General features: G+C 34.3%; 1 protein-coding gene across 13 annotated transcripts in view; it reads left to right on the forward strand.

Moving 5' to 3' along the window:
* Window positions 1-18458: 18458 nt before the first annotated feature.
* Window positions 18459-23434, forward strand: part of Ercc1 (DNA excision repair protein Ercc1) — a 222878-nt gene continuing 217902 nt past the window's right edge. For 8 of the 13 annotated variants that reach the window (XM_067119866.1, XM_067119867.1, XM_067119864.1 and 5 more), the window contains exon 1: window positions 18479-18623. The gene's annotated coding sequence lies outside the window, so the exon portion shown is untranslated. Of the gene's footprint in view, window positions 18690-20394; window positions 20498-23434 lie in introns of all 13 variants that reach the window. The other 5 variants (XM_067119874.1, XM_067119875.1, XM_067119871.1 and 2 more) reach the window with 4 other exon arrangements.

Genomic DNA, 23434 nt, shown 5'->3' on the forward strand with positions numbered 1-23434 from the left:
CAAGACAGTAACACCTAAATACCCTGTAAAAATTTAAAAATTTATAAATAAAAAACTAAAATATTACGGGCTCTTCTGGGACACAATAAAAAACAGCTCACCTTAATAATAATTCCTTAAACCATGACAGCAACACCTAAATACCTTGTGAAAATTAATAAATAAATATCAAGGGCTCTGGGACAAAATAAAAGGCTAACCCTTTAACATATCTGATACTAAACAACTTTAAAATATGCACCACAATCAAGTAGCACTCCAAAAGCAAGAGTTATGAAAGGATGGTAGGTGGAGGTGGGTGTATTATCTATCCAACAGCCTTCCTACTTGAAAGGAATATAAGGAAGATAATATTTTAACCAAAGGCCAAGCACTGGGACTTATGAGGTCATTCAGCACTGAATGGCAAACTGAGAGTAAAGGAGGTTTGAAAACCTCACTGCTGCACTGTGAAACAATAAATGGGACACGGTGGAAAATACAATGGAAGAAAAGAATATGAACGGAGGTATAATAAAAGAAATGAAAGGGGTTGCACCTAGTGGCCAAAGGGATGCTACAAAGAACCTTGAAGTTACGCCTACAATGCACCACGTGAGGTGCACTGATGGCACTAAACCCCCTACAGGGGCCTTCCTTCTTGAAACTTTAGGTTTTATTAAATATATATCCAAGAAACAAACAAGCATTGTAAAATGATGTGGTACTGTATCTTCGTAACAAAAATTCAGCATTTGCATACTTTGTCACTTGAAACTGACCTTGAAACTTAAGCCATTCATGAAATTGTCATAAAAATGAGATCTGGGTCAGACGCACACATATAACTAATGAACTTAATACCTTCACTATTATGCTCCCACCAAGGAATGATTGCAAGAATAGTCATAAAGGGTATCCACAGTCATTGCACACAATCATACCTCACCAAAGGCAGCCACTTTCAGGGGTGCAAAAATCGTTCAAAACTACAAAATATAAGTTGTAAATACCGTGGTGGAGGATTAGGCCTCAGAAACTGAAAGCCCTCAAGACTTTAAATACAAAAATGATAATATTCTGACATCTGACTATAACACAGTCCAGTTAGCAAGTTCTTGTATGGGTACTGAATCCACAGACACATCAGGGTTACTATCCAAACTGAGTGAGCCCACAACCATTGATGAACATACTTGCTTAGTACTGGTGCAGGGTATTTTTCCAGACGACTCCAGCTAGCCATTTTCGCATGAAAAACCATATTGAGTTTTTCGGGCAAAAATGGCTAGGAAATGATAGGGCACTTAAAAAACAAAAATTAAAAATACCTACCAACCCGACGCCCTAGGGTGTTTCCCAAGGCAATTTCATATTAGTTTTGGAGGAGGGCGATCAGTTCACCTTTATTGTTGTAATTTGAACATCAAGAAAATATATAAATTATAATGTGGGAGGTGGCTGAGTCTTCTGCAACAACTCTACATATAAGAGGGACTAACCAATTCAGAACAGTTCGACAGAATTATTTGCAAAATTAGGCCCTCAGGCCGTGACAGAGAACTGCAAGTACACCACCATTAAACAACACTCATAATTCGTTTCAGATAAAAAGAATATTTACCAAAAACAAGTTGGATTTCGCCCACACTTCAGTGATGCCTAATTTTTGTTTACGTTAAGTGTGAGACTGTGAGAGACGACGAGCCTAAAAGAAAAACCTAAATATAATATGAAATCGTAATATAATTTATGAAGTATAATTGAATCCTTTTCAATAAATTAGAATAATATCATATTCAAAATTCATATTCTATGTCATATGTATGATATTAAATTTAAATATTCATATTCTTCGTAATTCCCTTTAGGCTCGTACTTGAACAATTTTCATAAAAATTTTCATTGCATTTGACATTATATTTAAGATTTACGTTCAATATCACACTTATCATGTGTTTATGAATGATATTTTTCGTAATTTAAGCTCGTCTTTTTTAAGAAATTCACCGGGCCTGCGACGCTATAGGCACCTATTGGCACTTTAAGTAACTAAAAAAAAATAAAGACTAACTAACAACTTTGTGTGTTTACAAAAACATCTACCCTTCGATTTTACGTAAGATTCAACAAATTTTAGCAATTTAATATGAGATATTTATAGGAAAATAATTATTCTTTTCATTGGTCTTAAATATTATTCTTATTTTTTGCAATATGTTCCTAAATAAATATATTTTAAAAACATTACAGAGCAACTATTACATTTCAGGCATTTTGAAGTATAAAGCTATTGTCTAAGCTTTAAAGAAATACATAAAAAAATATATATTTCAAGATATTTAATTTTATGTAAAAATTTACGGTAAGTATTAATATTTAATGATATAAAAATCTAAAATTAATGGATAATTTTTAGTAAAAACAAGAACTCTTAAAGGTATTGTCCCTTTACAGTTTGGTAAAAGAAACAATCAGGTAATCTTTGAAAATTGACAGAAAATTTAAAGTAAAACATTAAATTATATTTAAGAAGTCAATAAACAAATTAATTGGCTCTAAATCATGAAAAATTAAGTTTTATTAAAATATATAAATTAAAAATTGAGGTTTTTATTGAAAAATCAAAACTTTTGCAAGATTTTGTCGAGCTGTCTTGTAAAATATTCCCAAGACGTCATTGAATGGGAAACTTTGACTAAAATAAATTGAATTGTCATTTTGAAAACGTGTTCAATTTTTGGATTAAATTGGTATCAGATCTGCATTAAATCATATCTTTAAGAATATCAAAGTTTCAGGACTACACCATTTTGAAAGATTTACTCTAAATAATGGTTTTAATGTAACTGGCAGTATCCTGTAATTATATAGAATATTATCAATGATTTAAAATTTTGTTAATAAAGTATCTACCTGTTCAATATAAGATATGGTATATTAAGTTATCTAAGTCTCATTAATTATGAAAGGTAATTATTTTAGATTACTAAAATTATTTATAAAATATATGTATAAAATAACTAATAGCAACTTAACAATTCACGTAACACTAAGGCTTTTGATGCATGATAATTTAATCACAAAATCTCTCAATCTAATCACTGTTAAATCTAAAATAAAAGAAATTTCTATATTGATACATGAGTAAAATAAAAGAAAAATATATATTGATATTTCTTATATTTAAAAATTTCATCTCATTGTCAAAAAAGGACTATTGGCTTATTTAAAAATTGTTTATTTTTAAAATGTCTGTCTGCTATTTGTCGCCTAAAGGGGAATTTTCAAAAAAAAGGACTATTGTTTTATGCTTAAAAATCTAAGAAAAAACTGTATATTTTTATTTTTAAGTGATTTTTAAATCGATAATATAGTATAAATACTAATTCTATAACAAATTAGATAGTATTTTATTGTAACCAAAAATAACGAACGAGGCTTTCCGCTTGAATGTTTTGGTAACGACGAAAGCAGACGAATTTCTAAGAGCTCGAACTGTAATTTATTAAATTGATTTATGAAGTGAAGTGGAGAGAAAATGAAGTGGAAGGGATAAAATGCAACGAAGAAATTTTAAAAACTTGAAAAGAAGTTAAATCAAAGAGAGGATAGAGAAGAGAGATGGAAGAAAACTGAGAGAGAGAGAGAGAGAGAGAGAGAGAGAAGAGAGAGAGAGTAGAGTAATGAGAGAGAGACACTGAGACAGTGAGAAGAGAGAGAGAGAGAGAGAGAGAGAGAGAGAGGAAGAGAGAAAGAGGAAGGAAAGAGATGGGGGAAAGAGGTCGAGAGATATAGATTTTGAAGAGTATGTTTTTTGTGTTTTTAGGCACAGAGAAATCTATTAAAAAATACAGTCTGTGGAGAGAGTGGAAATGAGAGAGAAAGAGATAGAGGCCTTGTGACAGCATACGTCACTTGCACCTATGACCTTTGCTCTCTCTGGGAGAGAGAGAGAGAGAGAGAGAGAGAGAGAGAGAGAGAGAGAGAGAGAGAGAGAGAGCGGCTTCTTGGGACAGAGCAACGAAGGATTACTCCTTTGAATAGCACAAGAGGAGAAGAGACAGAGTGAGAGAGAGCGCTCGACTCGAAGGTCTCAACGATTTGCATAAGATTTTCGACCTAATGTGCATTTGGTTATCAACAGGAATTATAGCATCTTATTCAGGAATGATTCAAGTGGTGTTCCAGGAATTTCGACCAATAGTGGTCATCTGGACTTGACTTTATAGCATTATCTTGTACTCAGGATTAAAAGTTGTTCTGTTACTATAAAAAAATAATATACAATATAAAAAAATGAGACATCATAAAGCGAAGCAGGCACTAAAATGGAAATTACCATTAGCCCATGTCATGTCAAACAGCAGGGCAGTTGATCAAACCTAAATCTTTATAACCTCTTTTCTGCTTGTTTTTTCAAAATACTTTGCAGACTACTTCCTCTTCCAAGCCCACTCATTTACAGCCAAGAGTTAAAATGGAGTTTGATATTCAATTAAAAAAAAAAAGCTAGTAAGATCATAATCCCTCCTTTCTTAAGATGATTTTTTCATCTTTCTGTCCGAGATGAAGCAATGAGGCGGGGTAGGGGTATAGGTGCCCCCGCAAAAGAGAGAGAGACCAAGAGAGAGAGAGCCAGAGAGAGAGAGAGAGAGAGAGAGATCAGGCCCTCATCCTTAAAACCCAAGGAATTTCGCCTGTATTCTCAAGGCCGCTGGTCGGTCGCCCCCTTCAGAACGCCTAGCTCAGTCACGACAAATCCTTTTGAAGAGTATGTTTTTGTGTTTTTAATAGCTATCGCCCGAATAAATCTATTAAAAACCTATATAGTCTGTGGATTAACGGCGATTATAATATAAATAGCATTAAGGTGAACGTGCGAACGTGAGAAAGACGAACGTTTTTGGACTGAAACGTTTAGAAGTCGAACGTTTCTCCCAAGCATTGTTGAGAAATCGTTAACGTTAATCTTTGTTTTTATGCGAATTTTCTTGTTTCAAAACAATAGAGAGAGAGAGAGAGATTTATTAGAGAGATCCATTAAGAGAGATTGGAGAGAGAAGAGAGAAATCATGATGTTAATCATGGGAAATCGAGAAAAGGACGAAGGGATTCTGATAAAGAAGAAAAAGGGATAATTGAAAAGATAAAGTAAATTCAAGCATATGCAGGCATCGGACGGTTGAACTGCAGCCATTTTCGTAACCTCTCTCTTTCTCTCTCTCTCTGAGTGTTGGTGGTTTTGGTGTCAGAAGCATTGCGTGTGGGGAGGGGTGTTTAGGAGGCCTCCAGACAACCAACGCATACCCCAAGGGAAGCAGTTTTGAAACATAGGCCTAAAGACGTATATATATATACAGTTCGCCAAATCTCAACATACATCGACGCCATAAGACAATACTGATATTACAGACACAAAATTAAGATCACGTCCAAGACTATATTCCCATTGATAACGTTTAATACGGATGGGACAGACGAAGAGAGAGAGAGAGAGAGAGAGAGAGAAGAGAGAGAGAGAGTTCCTCCCTGAACATACAAAAATAAGAGGAATTGCACCTTTATTCCCCAAGGCCATGTGGCCGAGATTAGCGCGTTCAGTCACAGCAAGCGATGCAGAGAGAGAGAGAGAGCAGGAAATATCACCCTTTGACTAACTTCTCACTGATGAATAGAATAATTAAGTTAATCAATCTATCATTATACTATTTAATAATGATGAGTAGACTCACACTAAGCTAAATTAGACGTTAGGTCCATTTGTTTACCTGAAAGGGAATCATTATTTAATCATAATTGATATAATCTTATTGAATTTCCTTATTCAATCGAATGACTGGGACTCAGTTCCTAAGAAAATATTATACTGTAATGTTCTTTGGAAGCTTCTGGAATTTCAAGTCAATGGCTCCTTTTCAAAATACTTTTGAAAGGTCCTTTCCAAAGGTCCTTTCAAAAAGGCTTTTCAAACATCCTCCAAAAAGCCTTTCAGAAAGGTCTTTTCAAAAAATCATTTTCAAAAGGCATTTTCAAAAGTTACTTTCAAAAGGCATTTTCAATAGTCACTCAAATTAGGGATTATCAAAAGGCATTTCAAAAGGCATTTTCAAATATCCTTTTCAAAAGGCATTGTCAAAAGTTACTTTCAATAGCCACTCTAAATCAACATTATCAAAAGGCAGTTCAAATGGCATTTTCAAATGTCTTTTTCAAAAGACTTTCATATGACTTTTTCAAAAGGCATTTTCAAAACTTACTTTCAAAATGCATTTTCACTAGCCTTTTCAGTAGCCATTCCAAAAACCATTTTCAAAAAGGCTTTTTCAAATGTCTTTTAAAGGCATTTTAAATGTCCTTCCCAAAAGTCCTTTTCAGAAGGCATTTCAAAAGGTATCTTCAAAAGGCATTTTCAAATGTCCTTTCCAAAAGTCCTTTTCAAAAGGCATTTTAAAAGGCATTTTCAAATGTCCTTTCCAAAAGTCCTTTTCAGAAGGTATTTCAAAAGGTATTTTCAAGAGGCATTTTCAAGTGTCCTTGCCAAGAGTCCTTTTCAGAAAGCATTTCAAAAGGTATTTTCAAATGTCCTTTCCAAAAGACCCTTTCCAGAAGGCATTTCAAAAGGCATTTTCAAATGTCCTTTCCAAAAGTTCCTTTCAGAAGGCATTTCAAAAGGCAATTTCAAAAGGCATTTTCAAGTGTCCTTTCCAAAAGTCCTTTCCTGCAAAATCCCATTTAAATCAATAAAACTTCTAAAACGATAAAAGCAGATAAAACTGCATCACTACAATGCCCAGTAAAAAGGGGTCAGAGTTCAGCAAAACCTACAATTTCTTTATCATATCTTAGCCCTCAAGCTTTTTTGTACTCTAAGCAGCATGATGCTGAAAATAAAGGAAAAACATGAAGTTAGCAACCACTGCTACTCAGGAGGTAGCAGACATGAAGATCAAAATAGTACCCTTTTTTTCTTTGGTAAGACTTTTAACCACTTTTCCAGAGCCATAATGTTTTCATACCTCAGAAGGTGCTAAAAAGTGTCATCTGTTATAAAACACCTTTAGTATTTATGACCCGAAGACACCTCAGGATACGCGTAACCCAACTTGCAGATCCTAAGCTATATTTTATATATATTTGATATATTTTATATATATTTTATATATTTTAGCATGGTTCAAGTGAGTTAGGCTAAGTTATTTCCTGGATTGGAGATATAAACAGTAAGAGTGACTTATAAAGTTTGTACATATATAGTTCAAGATTTTTATTGGATGTATTTGATATATAAAAAAGTCCAGTCAGATCTATAATATTTTGGAAGACACCTTAGGATGTGAAAAGCAACCTAATTTTTACTGAGGTTTATATATATATATTATATATATATATATATATATATATATATATATATATATATATATATATATATATATATATATATATATATATAGTATATATATATATATATATATATATATATATATATATAGGCTATATTATATCCTGGTTTACCTTAAAATCTCTATACATTTTAGTATATATAAGAAAATTTTTATTAAGATTTGTAAAAATTTTGATTTTTTAATTAGTATAGATATTCTTGAACTATAATATATTTTATATATTCAGGAATATATATATATATATAAAATTATTTTTGGCAAATATTAATAATATAATATATATAGGATTTTACACACACACACATATATATACATATATATATATATATATATATATATATATATATATATATATATATATATATATATATATATGTATGTATGTATGTATATATATATACTGCTATAGTATTTTGTATTGTAAATTCACGAATAAGTTTTACCATATATTATATATGTCATATAATACAAGTCTTTATTTTCATATTACATTACAGTAATTTACAACCTCTATATGATTATAATAATTTCCTAACCCCAGATTATATTAAAATATCCTGTAGTAGTAATAAATAAATGAAGAAAAAGCAAAGAAAAAGAAAAAAAGGTTCTCAAAAAAACAAAAACTCCAACCAACAGCAAATCATAAGTTGGGAACCCGAGAGGGAGATAGTTGGGAGAATAGAAGAGTTGCCCAGTTACTTTTAAAACTTCGTTTTTATTTTATATGTATCAAACTCATTTTCTTCATCCTTCCATATTTCTATGTATATTAATAAATATTCATGCAAAAAACTGTCGCGTAAATGGTTGACATTACTTATTTATCGAACGTAAATAACGATAGATTTGAGTGAAAGTTGCCAGTTTTTTCATTTTTTGAATTGAAGCAGACGACAATTTAGCAGTTTCACCATACGGCATAAGTGAGCTCATAAACTTATATATTTATTTGAAAATTTGGCACTTAAACAGGATTTATATACATTAAAATATAGAAAAACTTATTTAAATATAGTAATATATAAATAAACTATTATTATTTGAATTTTTTCATTAAAACTAATAGATTTTGTTTTGAAAATCGCAAACCTTATTTGCCATGGAAACTAATGAGCTCTTTTTCCCGGCAGTGACGTCATTTTTCATTCATAAATTCGGCTCTGACGAAGTCCAAATATTCGTCATTTATCAAGAAATAAAAGTAAAGTAGCTTTTATTTGTAGTCAATTAACGCTGGTATTTAACATAGCCTTTAGTATTCGTGAGAAATAAAGTAGAGGCTGACTTTAATTATGGTGTTTACCCTGAATATAAGTTAAATTAAAGGCTTTTTAACTTTTTTCCCCTTTTCTAAACGTACTACTGTTATTTTCCCTCCTTGTATGCAATGATTAATTTCTCTATTAGTTTGGCTGTAATTAATAATACAGTAATAATACCGTCAATTATTGCAGAACAAAATTCGATTATTCCAGAGTTATGACATTGGATTATACTATTTAGACTTTTTAGAGTTCCCTTAAACATTAAAAAAGAAAGAGAAAGAAAAAAATACAAATGATTTTGGGTCTTAGAAAGAAAGATAAAGCCATAAAGAGAGGTTCTCTGAGAAGTGAAATCTGGGCCCTTTGAGAAAGTTCGTCCCTGATTGGCTGTCGAGAGACATCATCAACACCACCTCTGATTGGGAATGGCTTGTCTCTCTGCAGACGAGAGAGAGAGAGTGTGAGAGAGAGAGAGAGAGAGAGTTATAATAAGAACTTCTGTTCAAAATAATTTCATTTCAAATATGCTTTTTAACAGCAGTATTATAGATAAAATTTTAAAATAAATTCATTAGTTTAATAAAAACATTTTTTTAATCTAAGATAATTAAACTTATAATGAGCTTTTTGAGGTTTAAAGTATTGGGAAATGTCTATGTTTTTCAAACCTGTTACGATGTTGTTTGCTCTACCACAAAATACCCATTACAAGTAAGATAAAAGCTATTTAGAATACTTTTTTTGGACACAAAGGGGAAATTTGTCTTTTAAAAATTCTTATGGTATGCTGACATATATATTTAATTGATAATTAAAAATTATTTAAATAATAGCCTGACAAAGCTATAACAAGTATATCAAGTGCAGCAAATTTCCAAATGATTTCAATTTAGTGTTGGTTCATTCATTTTAAGCGTTTTTCAGAATTTAACGAATGGAGACCTTAGAACTGACTGTTACTCTTGTTACTTTTAAAAATCGTTTTTTATAGATTGGATAGAGAGATCAAAACTCAGTTTATTCATCTTACCATATTTTGAGAGATATTAATGAATATTCATGCAAAAATCTGTCAGACAAGAGATCGTTGAAATTACTTATTTAGAGGAACATAAATGAGAAAGAGATTTGAGTGAAAGTTGTTGGTTTTGCCTTCTTCTGGAAAGAAGCAGACGAGAGACAATTTAGCTCGTTTTATCTCCCTAAAAAACATTAAAAGAGAAAAAGAGAGAAAAAAATAGAAGATTTTTGGTTCATACGAGAAAGAGCATTTTGAGCAATTTCTTCCAAACAGCATATCATAAAGAAGTAAAATCTGGGAGAGAGAAAGAGGAAAGTTCTCGTATCTGATTGGCTGTTGATTACGTCATGACAGAGAGAGAGAAGATTGGCTATCGTTCAGATGAGAGAGTGGGTCTCTGAGAGAGAGAGATTTTTCAGTGTGGCCACAAGTCTAATCAAAAATGGTCATCCCAAATAATTTTTTATAGAATTTACTTTTTTTAACAACAGTATTATAGATAAAAGTTTAAAATAATTTATTACTTTAATAAGAATTTATAATGGGGTAATGTTTAGACATAGAATTTGTCTATGTTTTTCAGTTCAACATGAATGCTATTTCCATTTCACTTTCCAAACTGTAAGAAAACTATCCAAAGTACTTTTCTTTTGTGTTATCTTTTATTATAATTATGTTGGGTAATATTTTAATATATATATATTTAAGAAATAATTAAAAGTGATTTAAATAATACACAAGGCTATTTTTTACATGTCAAAGTACAACAAATGTAGGTGATTTCAATGCAGTTTTGGTCATTTGCGTTTGTGTGGTATAAAAAAATTCATGAATGGAGAATAAAAAGAATAGTTAAGTTGAAATTTTTATCAGTAAAAATTCACACAGAATGCATCAAAATTATTTTTTACCAGTTGGATATAGTATCAAAGCACAAGGCAGGTGCCATATATTATATTAAAATATTCATGCAAAAAACTGTCATGTAAAATTGAAATTACTTATTTATCAACGTAAATGACGATAAATTTGAATGAAGTTGCCAGAGTTTCTGCCTTCCTTCGAGTACTGAAAAGACGACAACTGAGCAGCCATAACCATAAAAAATAATTTGATCTCATAACATATATTTTTTTATTGATAAATTAGGCAATTAAAGATGTAATATAAAATATAAATAAAATAAAAAGTTTTAAATTGGTTCATATGAATATTATTTTTTATTTACATGATTTATAGATAATTTTGTTTTGAAATTTGAGGAACAAACCTCTGGTTTCCATTAGAAACCGATGACGTAATTTGGGGTCCCAGTGGGGATCTTTCATTTATAAAATTCGTTTTTATTCTCTGGCTGAAATAAGAAAAAAAAGTTAAGGGCATATTCGTTAATAATAAAGTATTTTATTTCAAATTAATTCCTTTTTAAATCATTTCTAACGTGCTTTTTTCAGCTTTAAATTGCTATAGAGTTGTGCCTTTCTAATTTATGAAAATTTTGAAAACATTTCCCTTCATATTACGCATTTTTAGGTCAAAATACGGTGAAAATACGCCTTCAAAGACGTAAGTTGAAATAATAAGTTTACGCTTTTTTCGCTTTATTTAACCATATAACGATCTTTTTTCAGCTTTTAATTGCTACAGAGTTATTCCTTAATAATTTATGGAGATTTTGGAAGCATATTCTCCTTAATATAATGCTTCTTTAGACCGAAATGTAAGGTTACGCCTTCAAAGATGAATATTGAAATAGTAAGTTTACGCTGTTTGCTTTATTTAACTTTATAACGATGCTTTTCTCAGCTTTTAATAAAATGCTAGATTTGAGAGTTGTTCCTCAATGATTTATGAGGCAGACCTCCTGGAAGCATATTCTAAACCTTAATTTTATTATAATGCTTTTTAAACGATAATACGTAAAAAATAAAACGCATTTGGATTTGATAAAAACAAAAATAAACTATTATTGTTTATGTTTTTTTTTCTTTTAGTTGTATGATAAAAAAACTTTGGTTATGGAAACTCAGTGAGTACTTTTTTAAATCTGACATAGCATCTTTATTCATAGACTGATTCAGAGAAATAGACAAAAGAAAGAATTTTTTTATCGTTAATTCGAGCAAAAACGACAATAAAACCTAAGAATAATCGTATATATGAGAACTTAAGTTAATAAAAAATACTCACAGGCCGATTTGAGGCACGTAAATAAGACGAAATCAAGCGTAAATAAGGTATGGAATTCGTTGGTTTTCAATTTCAATTTCAATTAAATCGAAGACTTCACTCTTTCGCGCCTTTTAAATGCGTAAACTTTAAAATGGCATTTTCTCCTTAAATATTAATGCAATTTAGTCGCAATCTCCTTCAAAATAAGTCAGATACAATGCAAAATCAGACACGACAGCAGGAAATGGAATAAATAAGGTAACAAGCGTATTTTAGGCACATTTGGATAAACGGCCCCGAGGAAGAATTTAGTTTCTTTTTTCGATAATAGGTGGCTATAGCGTTCCCGGCTCCGTAAAGTGAATAAAATTTTTTTTTTCTTTTTAATTGAGAGGCGCGAAATATGAATTCCGTTGGACGTTGAATGCGACGTTTTTAGATGTTGGTTGACGCGAAGCCTTTAAGAAAAAAGTTAGTTAGGTGTGATGTAAGTTTTTTAAATGTTAGTTAGGAGTTGTATAAGTGTTTGAAAAGTTAGTTAGGTGTGATATATACGTTTTTTAAAAGTTAGTTAGGTGTGAAATAAGTTTTTGAAAAGTTAGGTGTGATATAAGTTTTTGAATAGTTAGTTAGGTGTGATATACGTTTTTGAAAAGTTAGTTAGGAGTTGTATAAGTGTTTTATAAGTTATTCAGGAGTTATATAAGTGTTTGTTAAAGGTTTGAAGATTCTAAATAATCGTAAAATTATTCGTTAAATGTGGTTACGATTACTGATTTGTGTCAGGATGAGAAGGAGAGAGAGATTGGTTGATGGCTACTAAAACTGGCGTCAAAAGAGAGAGAGAGAGAGAGAGAGAGAGAGAGAGAGAGAGAGAGAGAGAGAGAGAGAGAGAGAGAGAGAGGGTGACACAGTTCACATAAAGTTAGGTTTTATTGCGTCGAATACGACGTTTTTAGATGTTGGTTGATGCGAAGTGTAAGAAAAATTTAGTTGGGTGTGTGATAAGTGTTTGATAGGACTGAAGAACTTTGCGTAGAGTCGAAATTATTGTAAAATTGTTATTAAAATGTGTTATTGACTACTGATTTGTGTTAGGAAGAGAGAGAGACTGGTTGATTATGGCTATTAAAACTGGCATCATCATAATATGTGGGAAGGGAGAGAGCGAGATTGCTGACACATTTCACAAATGAGATAAGGTTTTACTGCTTCGATTAAGACGTACCTCGATGTTGGTTGATGCAAAGACCGTAAGGAAAACTTAGTTACAAGTGATTTAAGTGTTTGATAAGTGTTTGACAAGGCCGGTAGCTTTATGTAGGGTCGAAGTGATCGTAGAATTGTTCTTAAAATGTGGTTATGATTACTGATTTGCATCGGAATGAGAAAGAGACTACAACGTTCAGTAACTACCGAGGTTTATCCTGGACCTGGAATTTGTTATGTTTATCTTAGCACTTGGAAAAGCACGAGTCAAGGAAGAATAATGGCTGCTTAACTACCCTTACCTGTAACAGTGTTTACATTTTATCACAAAATATCTGGCGAATCATTTTCGAAGACGTATTATTGATTATTTTCCTCCTTGTATGCACTGTCAACTTCTTTATCAGTTTGTTTTGACAGCTATATTAATACACAGTTTAAGGATATTTGCACTTTTATGCAGAACAAAATTTGAGGTCTTTCACTCTCCAGAGTTACTCTAACACTGGATTTTACTATTTAGACTTTTAGAGTTGCATGACAGAGGAGAGAGAGAGACAGAGAGAGAGAGAGACAGAGAGAGAGAGAGAGAGAGACAGACAGACAGGGCAGACAGACAGACAGACAGACAGACAGAAAGAGAGACAGAGACAGAGAGACGAGACCAGAGTCAGGTCTTGCGACAGCGTAGCAACATCGCTTGAATAAACAAACCACGGGGAGAGAGAGATAGAGAGAGAGTGGTTTTGCTACAGCGCAAGCAATAATTGCTCCCTTTTTATAGCACAAAGAGTCTTGTCTTGTGACAAAGTAAGTGACTTGGAGAGAGAGAGAAAAACCAGAGGAGGGGAGAGAGAGAGATTTTGAGAGAGAGAAATGGTCTTGCACAGAGTAAGCAATAATTGTCCTTTTATAGCACAAGAGAGAGAGAGAGAGAGAGAGAGAGAGAGAGAGAGAGAGAGAGACCCTGTACCACTAGTTTCAGAGCTGAATTTCCCTCATCTAAAATAATTTTCCGTCTACTGCCAAATTAAAATAAAACTGTCCTTACATTCCAAAATATCGGTGTCCATCATGAGTACTGGTTAGTACAGATTTTCACTTCCTAAATTGGCCAGTCTAAACCAGCACCTACTTACTGTAACCATTTTATGACCGAGACAATCAATTAACTCTCTAAAATGTCTTTAACAAATAAGGGATTCAGATTGTATAACATTTGTTTCTGTTTTTGCAAAAAGAATTCGTGACACTGTATTTCAAATTACCACAAAATCAAACCATTACAAAACACAGATAATTCTTCAGTAGAGTTTTTATGTGATATATTTTATTCTTGGACACAAAGGGAACCGAAAATTCTTACTAACCTGGTTTCATCAACAAATATTGAAACAGTTAAAGCTGGCAGGAATAAGATGTATTGATATCCTGATGTTCATGAACATTGCCGAGTTTTTTAGCCTGAGACTGAGATGTTTCTAACACATTCACATATGGTCTGTTCTGTTTGGTTATCATACTCACTATTTTATCACAAAATATTGCACGGGTCCTTTTCCAAATAAGTTTTATCACTTATTTAGTTGCTTGCATCCCTTTTAAAACCTTTTCAGGTTGCTTTTGCAGTCACTTGGATGTGTTAAACTTTGCCTTCAATTTCACTTTTATGGAACACAAAATCTTCACGTTTTTCTTCCCGGGACCTAAGCTACCACTGAGAGAGAGAGATGAGAGAGAGAGAGAGAGAGAGAGAGAGAGAGAGAGAGAGAGAGAGAAAGACCGGAACTATCGCTGCTTTGTGTAAAAAAAAGTTAAGTATACCTTAGTTGAACCAGACCACTGAGCCTTTGTGTAACATCAGAGAGAGAGAGAGAGAGAGAGAGAGAGAGAGAGAGGGTGCCAATAAAGAAAAATCTATCAAAAAATGGTCGTCCCAATTCTTTCAATTTGCAAATCAATTTACTTTTATCGTGTAAAATTGCATCCACTCTCCTCACTTCCAGTAGCGTATATAATTCTGAAAGACATTCAAATATCATTGAGAGATTTCATTATCCCCAAGTTTTTCTCCTGCAACATAAGATTTCTTTAAGTTGATTGTTGTCACAAGCTGACGAAAGTCCATTATATTTATTCATTCACAAACTGAAAGAGTGTCTGCAGCAACATTTCCAAGTATCGGTGGTCAAAGTTTTAGATGAGGTTCAGTGTAGAATTCCATTTCCCAAAACTGTCCAATCTTAACGAAAAGCTCACCATATTCATTTAAAATTGATATTTTTATATTAATTATTTTAAGTTTTACCAATGGTTAATATTACTTGATATTGTCAAATAGATAACAGAAAATAATCTAATTAAATGTATTTATGAAAAGGCTAGACTGTACAGTATACTGTACGCGTAATAATTAAAAAATAAGAGTACTTGCAACTTTTTTTTTAGTTAATATATATGTTATTAAACTTTTATTAAAGAATAGTCGAACTCTGAATGGTTCTAATTATACTTCTATTTTGGTTATTCAATTAATTGAATAATGAAATTGAAACGAAATAGGATGAAATGATTTGGAAGTAAATAGTAAATTGATTGATTCACTATAATTTTCCAGTCATACACTTATTTCCAATATGACAAAAAAAAAAACTCCAATATGCCAAGAAAAACAATTAAGCTTTTATTATTATTATTATTATTATTAAAGGACAATGAAATATGTTCCAACTTTAAACAATAAAAATATGCTCACATTACAACACTAGTTAGTAAACAAATTAAACTAATTAGTGTAAAATAATCGTAACACTGTTATCAAAACATATGCAACATAACGCTGGATTGCACCGTGTATGGAAGTAATGCTGGTGGGCATTGCCCATGCTAATCTTGGTTATCAGATTCTTGTTAACAACATATGATAAGCTTTGTTGACATAACCAATGCAAATCTAGGCTATTGTAGCTGAGCTTAAACTTGGATAACATGTGTTAACATAGTTTATGATAACTTATGTTATCATAACATCTGATACTAAAATGTATGCCAAGACACTTGCGGTGGTTATCATGACCTAGACAACACACAGGTTAGCCGTTAGCATATCTTAGGCAAGCCTGGATTAGCACAGGCTATGCTGACCTACATACCTAACGTTTGTTAGCATAACCGAGTCTAGGGAATAAAGCAAATTACTCGTTACAACCCTCAAAAAATGAAAATATAATGAACGTACACAGCCAATGGTATAGCTCTTTAAGGAATATTTTAGCCTACTTTAGTTTTGAAAACTCATTGGTGGATGGGGGCGAAATCTCTCTCTCTTCACCTTTCCCTATCCGTCTTTATCGCCTTTCCATATCTGTCTTTACCTCCTCTCTCTCTCTCTCTTCCCCTTCCCTATCTGTCTTTATCGCCTTTCCATTTTTGTCTTTACCTCCTCTCTCTTTCTCTATCTGTCTTTATCGCCTTTCCATATCTGTCTTCACCTCCTCTCTCTCTCTTCACCCTATCTGTCTTTATCGCCTTTCCATATCTGTCTTTACCTCCTCTCTCTCTTCACCTTTCCCCATGTCTTTATCTCTGTGTCTGTCTGCCTGTCTCTTCGCCACAAAAAGTTTTATAGTGAAAGTAATATGAAGAAAGAAACCCCTAAGAACATTCTTAGCTTGCCTTATTTTAGTGGTTTGAAAACATAAAATCATTGTTAAAACTTTTAATGTCAACCTCAGTTTTCTTATAATAACACACTCAAAAAGAATGTTAATAGAAACTAGCCCAAAGAAAACAACAACATAATATATAAAATTCATGTTTGGACTGCCCTCTTTTATATTGGCCAATCTAGCAAAGATTTATATGTACGTATTAAGCAACATAAGTATTCAGTCAAAACTAGACAAGCATCCAATGCTATATTCATTCATTTAAGTGAAAAATTTCACAGGATAAATTGGACTGAAAGTTCAGTGATTGCCAGATCGAAAGATTTCCTCTTCAGGAAATCTATTGGAGTCCGTTATTATCTAGCTTACTTCCAGCTGTAATTTTAACCTTACCCCAGGCATGTGTTATTTGGACCCTTGTGGCAGAAAAAAATGTTCAAGAATAACCTAAAAGATAAAATCACTGACTTAATTACAAAGTTATTTACTTGATATATATTTTCTATGTATCCTGTATGTTTAATATAATTTTTATTTGTAAAAATGTTCATCTTGCAAAATTATTATTGTTTACAAAAAGAGAGTTATTTTTGTTGTACAAATATTTTTGGGTGGTCAGTCACGACCCTGTATAATCTTTTAATTGTCCTGTCCCTGCTTTGAATGGTTGTTCCTAATCCTTTTGTAAAACCTCTTAAATATTTAACCCTGTTTTGGCAGTTCTACTAATTCTTCAGTTGTATTGATTCCAGGTACATGTTTCCTTTATAATCCCCATCTGTCATTTATATGAGTTTTCTTTGTAACCTTACTTTTATATTTCTTCAGTCTGCTAAGTAAAGGACGGGTGTCGAAAGGGCCCTCACAGCACTCCAGTGTTTCCGTTTCCTTCGTGGATTTTATCTTTTATATATATATATATATATATATATATATATATATATATATATATATATATATATGATAGATATATAGATAGATAGGTAGATAGATAGATAGATAGATAGATAGACATATATATATTTATTTTTGTCACTAATACCTGTTTTGGAGGTAATGCGTAGCTCTGGGAGGGGCCTGGTGATGTAGGACAGATATGTATCATGTCATTGATATGAGTAATCAAACCAATTGAATGTTATATCTATGGTTAGCCACGCATTACCCATGTCTGTCCGCGAACGCCAGTTGTCCTGGACCCACCTTACCATTAAGACATTATGCAAGAACCATCAATACAGGAATAGTGCCTCTTGCCTTGCCCATAGAGTATTCCATGCAGTTTAAGTAGTTAAAAGGAATGCTAAATGAATGGGACAAAAAACATTTGGCTTAGAGACATGAATAACAAAACAACCTTTAAAATATATAAATTTAAGGAAACAGAAACTTGATATGATAACACTTAAAGGAAAATGCTGATCAGTAGCGCCAGATGAGGCACACTAGAAATAAATGATAGGAGCAAGTTAAAAGGGGAAGATACAATTAAAATGTTCGTGCTGTGAAGAAGTCACTGAAAACTTCGAACATTTACTTTACTGCCCAAAATACATAATAAAGAATAAATATAGATTCCTACAGCAGTCATATCCAGATGATAAAGAGGAATTGATAGCCAACACCTCTTACTATTTGCAGATCTATCGAAAGAAAGAAACTGAAAACAGGAAGGAATTTATCAAAAATATATGGTATTACAGAGACAATAAACTTACACATGAACAAGTAAAAGAGAACTAGAACGACTGAACGAGCAAGGGGGGCCGTTTTAGAGGAATCACCCATCTTCTACTACCACTACTACTACTTGATTTGAACGCGAGTTAACTTAATGTCAATACTCAGTGTGTAGGCCTATGCAATAAGATTAGTGTCGGCGGAAGAAAGGCAAGCGAAAGTTTGTAGATCTGGAAAAGGTATTTGGTCTCAATGAGACGGGAGAGTGGAAGGGAAGGTTTCTAAGGTTGGTTGAAGTTATTGCAGAACTCTGGGGTTGCTTTCGGGCGGTCCTGGTCGTTCGGCCACATCCAAAACAATGTCACGTTTCATGGCCGTAACATCCAAAACAATGTAGGACGTTATGTTTATGGCAAATTGATTTTTTAGGCCATTATTATTTCGTTATTTTTATCGGTATTTTGTAATTAACATCCCCAAGGGGCTGGTACTTTGGAACACGGCGCTTATCAAGATTATTCCATTATATTTTGCACGTAAACGTGCTTCCGGCCGAAGTCATAGCCGGAATGCTTCTTCGGGTAGGGGCTAAGTAAAATACGGGGCAGCTAGGTTAGGTTAGTTAGTATACAGGTTTCTTTTTACCTGGAAATTGATTTTACCTGTAGGCTCCCAGAGGGCTATGTTGGGTGATATTGTTTAATTAACAATTGACCGTTATTTTTATCGGTCGACTCTAGTTAACCTGTAATTAACATCGGTAGAACTAAGTAATAGCTCTGCATGGGGTATTAGGCCCGGGCCTACTTTGGAAATTGATTTTTCTTGCAGTATTTTGGTTGCTTATCAAGAATATTCCGTTATATTTTGTCGATTGTGTCGGTCGACTGACAGTAATTAACCTGTAATTAACCTCATGCCTGGTTGTTAAGTTGTATGTTGGCCATCCTGGAATGCTGATTTACGATCGCATGATACCTTCCGCGTCGCATTTGTTATAGCAGGGGAGCTTTTGGTAAATAGCCTGGTGGCGTTTCCTTCACCAGGGGGTCCAGAGGCAGGGCCCCCAACTAAGTAACACGGGCAGCTAGGTTAGGTTAGGTTAGTATAATTCTTTTTATAATAGGTTTCTTTTGCCAATCCCATGAAGAAAATCTCGAGCTTATAATTTATTATAAGAACCGCTGCATAGGCTTATGCTCCGCCCAGCAAGAGAACCTAATGACTTGCGCTATATTGAAAGCAGAACCATTCCATAACAACAACTTCATGGCATTATTTCCATTCCGGTCTTTCTCCTTTTGCCCCACCGAGACAGAACCCAGGAGGCGTTCCCAGAGGGTCCCTAGCCATGTTGGGTAGATATTATTAGTTTAATAATAATCTAATTGACCGACAATAATCATTACCACCTCCTTCATCAACAACACTAAAATTATAGGAAAAATCAATTTCCAAGGTAATATTCTGTTTGCAGTTACCCTGTAGTCTTACGTTGTAGATATTATTATTATTATTATTATGAAAACAGAACCAGCTGAAGTATAACTCTAGAACCTGAAGAAACAGCTTATTACCTTGGAAATTGAGTTATTCTATGGTATTTTGGTTGCTTATCAAGAATTTACCATTATTTTGTGGCAGTTGACTGTACTTAACATGTAATTAACCTCAGAACTGATGTGTTATTGTATGCTGGCCATCCTGGAATGCTATTGCACATGCACAGTGTTATAGGGGAACTTTTGGTAAAAACTGGAGTGTCCTTCATTGGGGGTCGGGGTGGAGCCCCCCAGCTAAGTAACACGCCCTACTAGTTTAGGTTAGGTTAGTATAGTTCTATTTATAATAGTTTCCTTAGCCAATCCCTTCTTGAACATATGGCTCCCATGTGCCTTTCATATGCACAAAACCATTCCAGGGTGGCTAGCATAAAAATAACATGTCCATTCTCTCCCTTTAACGCCACCCATAACCCCCTATTCCTAAAGGGTCCCCGATGGAGATGTGAGGTTAATAATAATTGGCCGCCAATAAACAACACCACCTCCTTCATCAGCAACACAAAAATTACAGGAAAACTCAGTTTCCAAGGTAATAAACCATGCAGTTGTTCTATAGTTTTACCATTATTATTATTATTATTATTATTATTATTATTATTATTATTATTATTATTATATTATTATTCAGAAGATGAAACCCATTCATATGGAACAAGCCCACAGGGGCCATAGACTTGAAATTCAAGCTTATTCAAGCTTCCAAAGAATATGGTGTTCATTAGGAAGAAGTAAGATGAGGTTAGGGGAAATACGAAAAGAAGAGATCTTGCTTATTAAAAAAGAAAAATAAATAGATAAAAATGTATGAAAATGCAAGGAGAAAAGCATTAGGGTAGTAATGCATTGCATCTTTGCTTGAACTTTTGACATTCCAATTGCACGACATCCTTGGGAAGACTGTTCCACAGTCCAACGGTGTGAGGAACAAAGGACCTCTGAAACTGAGAGGTTCAACAGCAAGGCACATTTACTGCATACTGGTGCTGCTGTTCAGCGAGTAGGTTGCTCTTGGCAGGTAAAGCGGATCAGGGATCAGTTGTGAATGTGAAAGATCTCTTAATTTATTAAAATACAATTTATGAAAAAGTGACAAACGAGACCATCCTTCGACGGTCCAAATCATAACTACCACTATTTGGAAACAGAAACCTACCACTACAAACCACTCTGTCTAAAAGAGATAAACCTCTGGCAGAAGCAGACATCCACACCAGAGAACAGTATTCTAGTAAAGGAAGCACAAATGACTTAAAGCAGGTTGCATTGATTTTTTTATCACTATTGTAAATATATGAGACCTTACAAACAATATCTAACATTTGTGTGACATTTGCTGAAACTTTCATTAGATGTTTCTCAAAAGTAAGATTTGAGTCAAAGTTACACCTAGAACAGTTAAAGCAGCTTCAGACCCATTCAGCAGAGTCCCTTCCACGTACGAGATCTAATCAACAGTGTTTTCGTTTCACTGGTGTTCAGCCTCCTATCCTAACTGAACAATTCACTAATCTGCTCCATGTCCTAATTGAGACTAAGGGCAGCTTCATTTCTCATAAATGGAGACTATGACACCCACAAGTGTAGCATCACCAGCATAGGCTACCGAATGGTCTTGTTTTCTCAACAGTTGGCCAAGAACACTACCTGTGGAACTCCAAACACAATAGGTCTTGGTTTGTTATAGACCCCATCAACAGCAACTCGTTGCTGCCTACCTGTAAGGAAATCTTGAAATAAACCTAAAACATATTCACCCACCCCAAGATTCTGAAGTTCATAAATAAGTGCATTGTGATTCACTAAATCAAAAGCAACACTAAAATCTATTTGAGTGACTCTACACTGGAAACACCTTATCAAGTTCTCTTGCAAATGGCATGTCGAATCTAAAAGAGCATCGAAGGTCCTAACTGCTTCATAAATGAGATGTGTTAAAAAAATATCCGACCTTTATTCATAATAAAAAATACTTGTATTTCTTCTTTTTCAGATACAACATCGTTCCTACACAAATACAAACCTTCGGTCTTTACGTGTGGAAATACCTTCAGCGCAGTTGGAACCAACCATTTAACTTTTGGTTTTTTATTATGTTTCTTTATGAATTATTGTGAATACTGTGTATACTTGTGTATTTGCGTGCTTGTAGTTGTGATTTGTGCTAGTTATGCAAACCCACGACTTTTAAGCGTAAGGCGAGGAAGCTTAGTGCAATGAGGCATTACCGAGGCGCCATGGACAAACCCTGCAATCGCTTCCTCTCCTCTTATGAGATTGATTCGCATTCGTTGTGTACTCGGTGCAGAAAGCTTGGATGCAACTAACTTAGTCCTTGTTCTTAGTGTCATGCCTGGCCATCAGAACAATGGGTGCAATTTTCCCAGAAGAGGAAGTATAAGAGGAAGGTTTTCCAGATTTCCAGACATTGTCTGAGGGCAACACACCCCCGGTGATGCCGAGGATTGCCAATACTTCTGACTCCTTCCTTCCTCCGGCTAAACTGCCTCTCATTGTTGCCACTGCTCAGGGAGCAGTCTCCCATTTGTCGTCTTCTTCTGCTATGTCAGGAGAGAATCGGCGTGGGGAGGCAATGGTCCAGGATGACTCCTTGCTGGCGGTCTCTGTTTGTTCAGTGGGGGAGGGGGGGAATACCCCTCAGAGCGACAGGAGAGTACATCCACTAACCTGACTTTCTTTCCAGGTTTGGGGAAGACTGATGGGCTAAGATATACTTCTTCTTAGGGAGCTTAGCCCTTCCTAGGCTTCCCAGGGGAGCCTTTGGTGCAGGACTTGATCTAACACTTGAGGCCCTACCATGCTCTTCCAGTGACTGCTGCTTCAGTGACCATTACCATGGCAACAGTAACTATGTTTGTTCCGACACAATATACAAACCCTCGGTCCTTTACATTAGGGATTACTTTCAGGCGTAGGCTGGAAATGGCCGTTGAACTTCAAACAAGGTGGTTAGGCAGTTAACTACTGTCCAGGAGGCGGGAGTACCGCCTACCCAGATGTAAACATTCCAATTTGCTTTTGGCCGTCGTAGCGTACGGACGTTGTCTTCATCGCTCTCTGCCTGACTGCTTTTTTTTCGTCAGTTGGTGGGAAATCTTAACTTCTTGTTTATATTTTCATTATGGACAAGCCATCTAAGCCTTCCTATCCCCAGCGTGGGAGGGAAGAAATGTAATTCTTTTAGGTCAAGCGTCGACGCGGACCTACACGCTCTCTGCCCATCTTGCAGGGGGCATGTGTGTTCACACGACGCTCCTTGTTGTGAGTGTTGCTCTTGATCCCCCGAGCAATGGAGGAAGTTCGAGGGGAGGAGACGTTACCATCGTAAGCCTACCAAGGAGTCGTCCGAGGGAAATACGCCCCCGACGACTCCAGTGGTGGCGAATGTGCCGGGTTCATTTCTCCGTCCCGGCGAGCTTCCCCTTCTTGCTCCCTCTCCCTCAGGCGA

This window comes from Macrobrachium rosenbergii, chromosome 17, assembly GCF_040412425.1.
Source record: "Macrobrachium rosenbergii isolate ZJJX-2024 chromosome 17, ASM4041242v1, whole genome shotgun sequence".
In the NCBI taxonomy this organism is placed as follows: Eukaryota; Metazoa; Arthropoda; class Malacostraca; order Decapoda; family Palaemonidae; genus Macrobrachium; species Macrobrachium rosenbergii.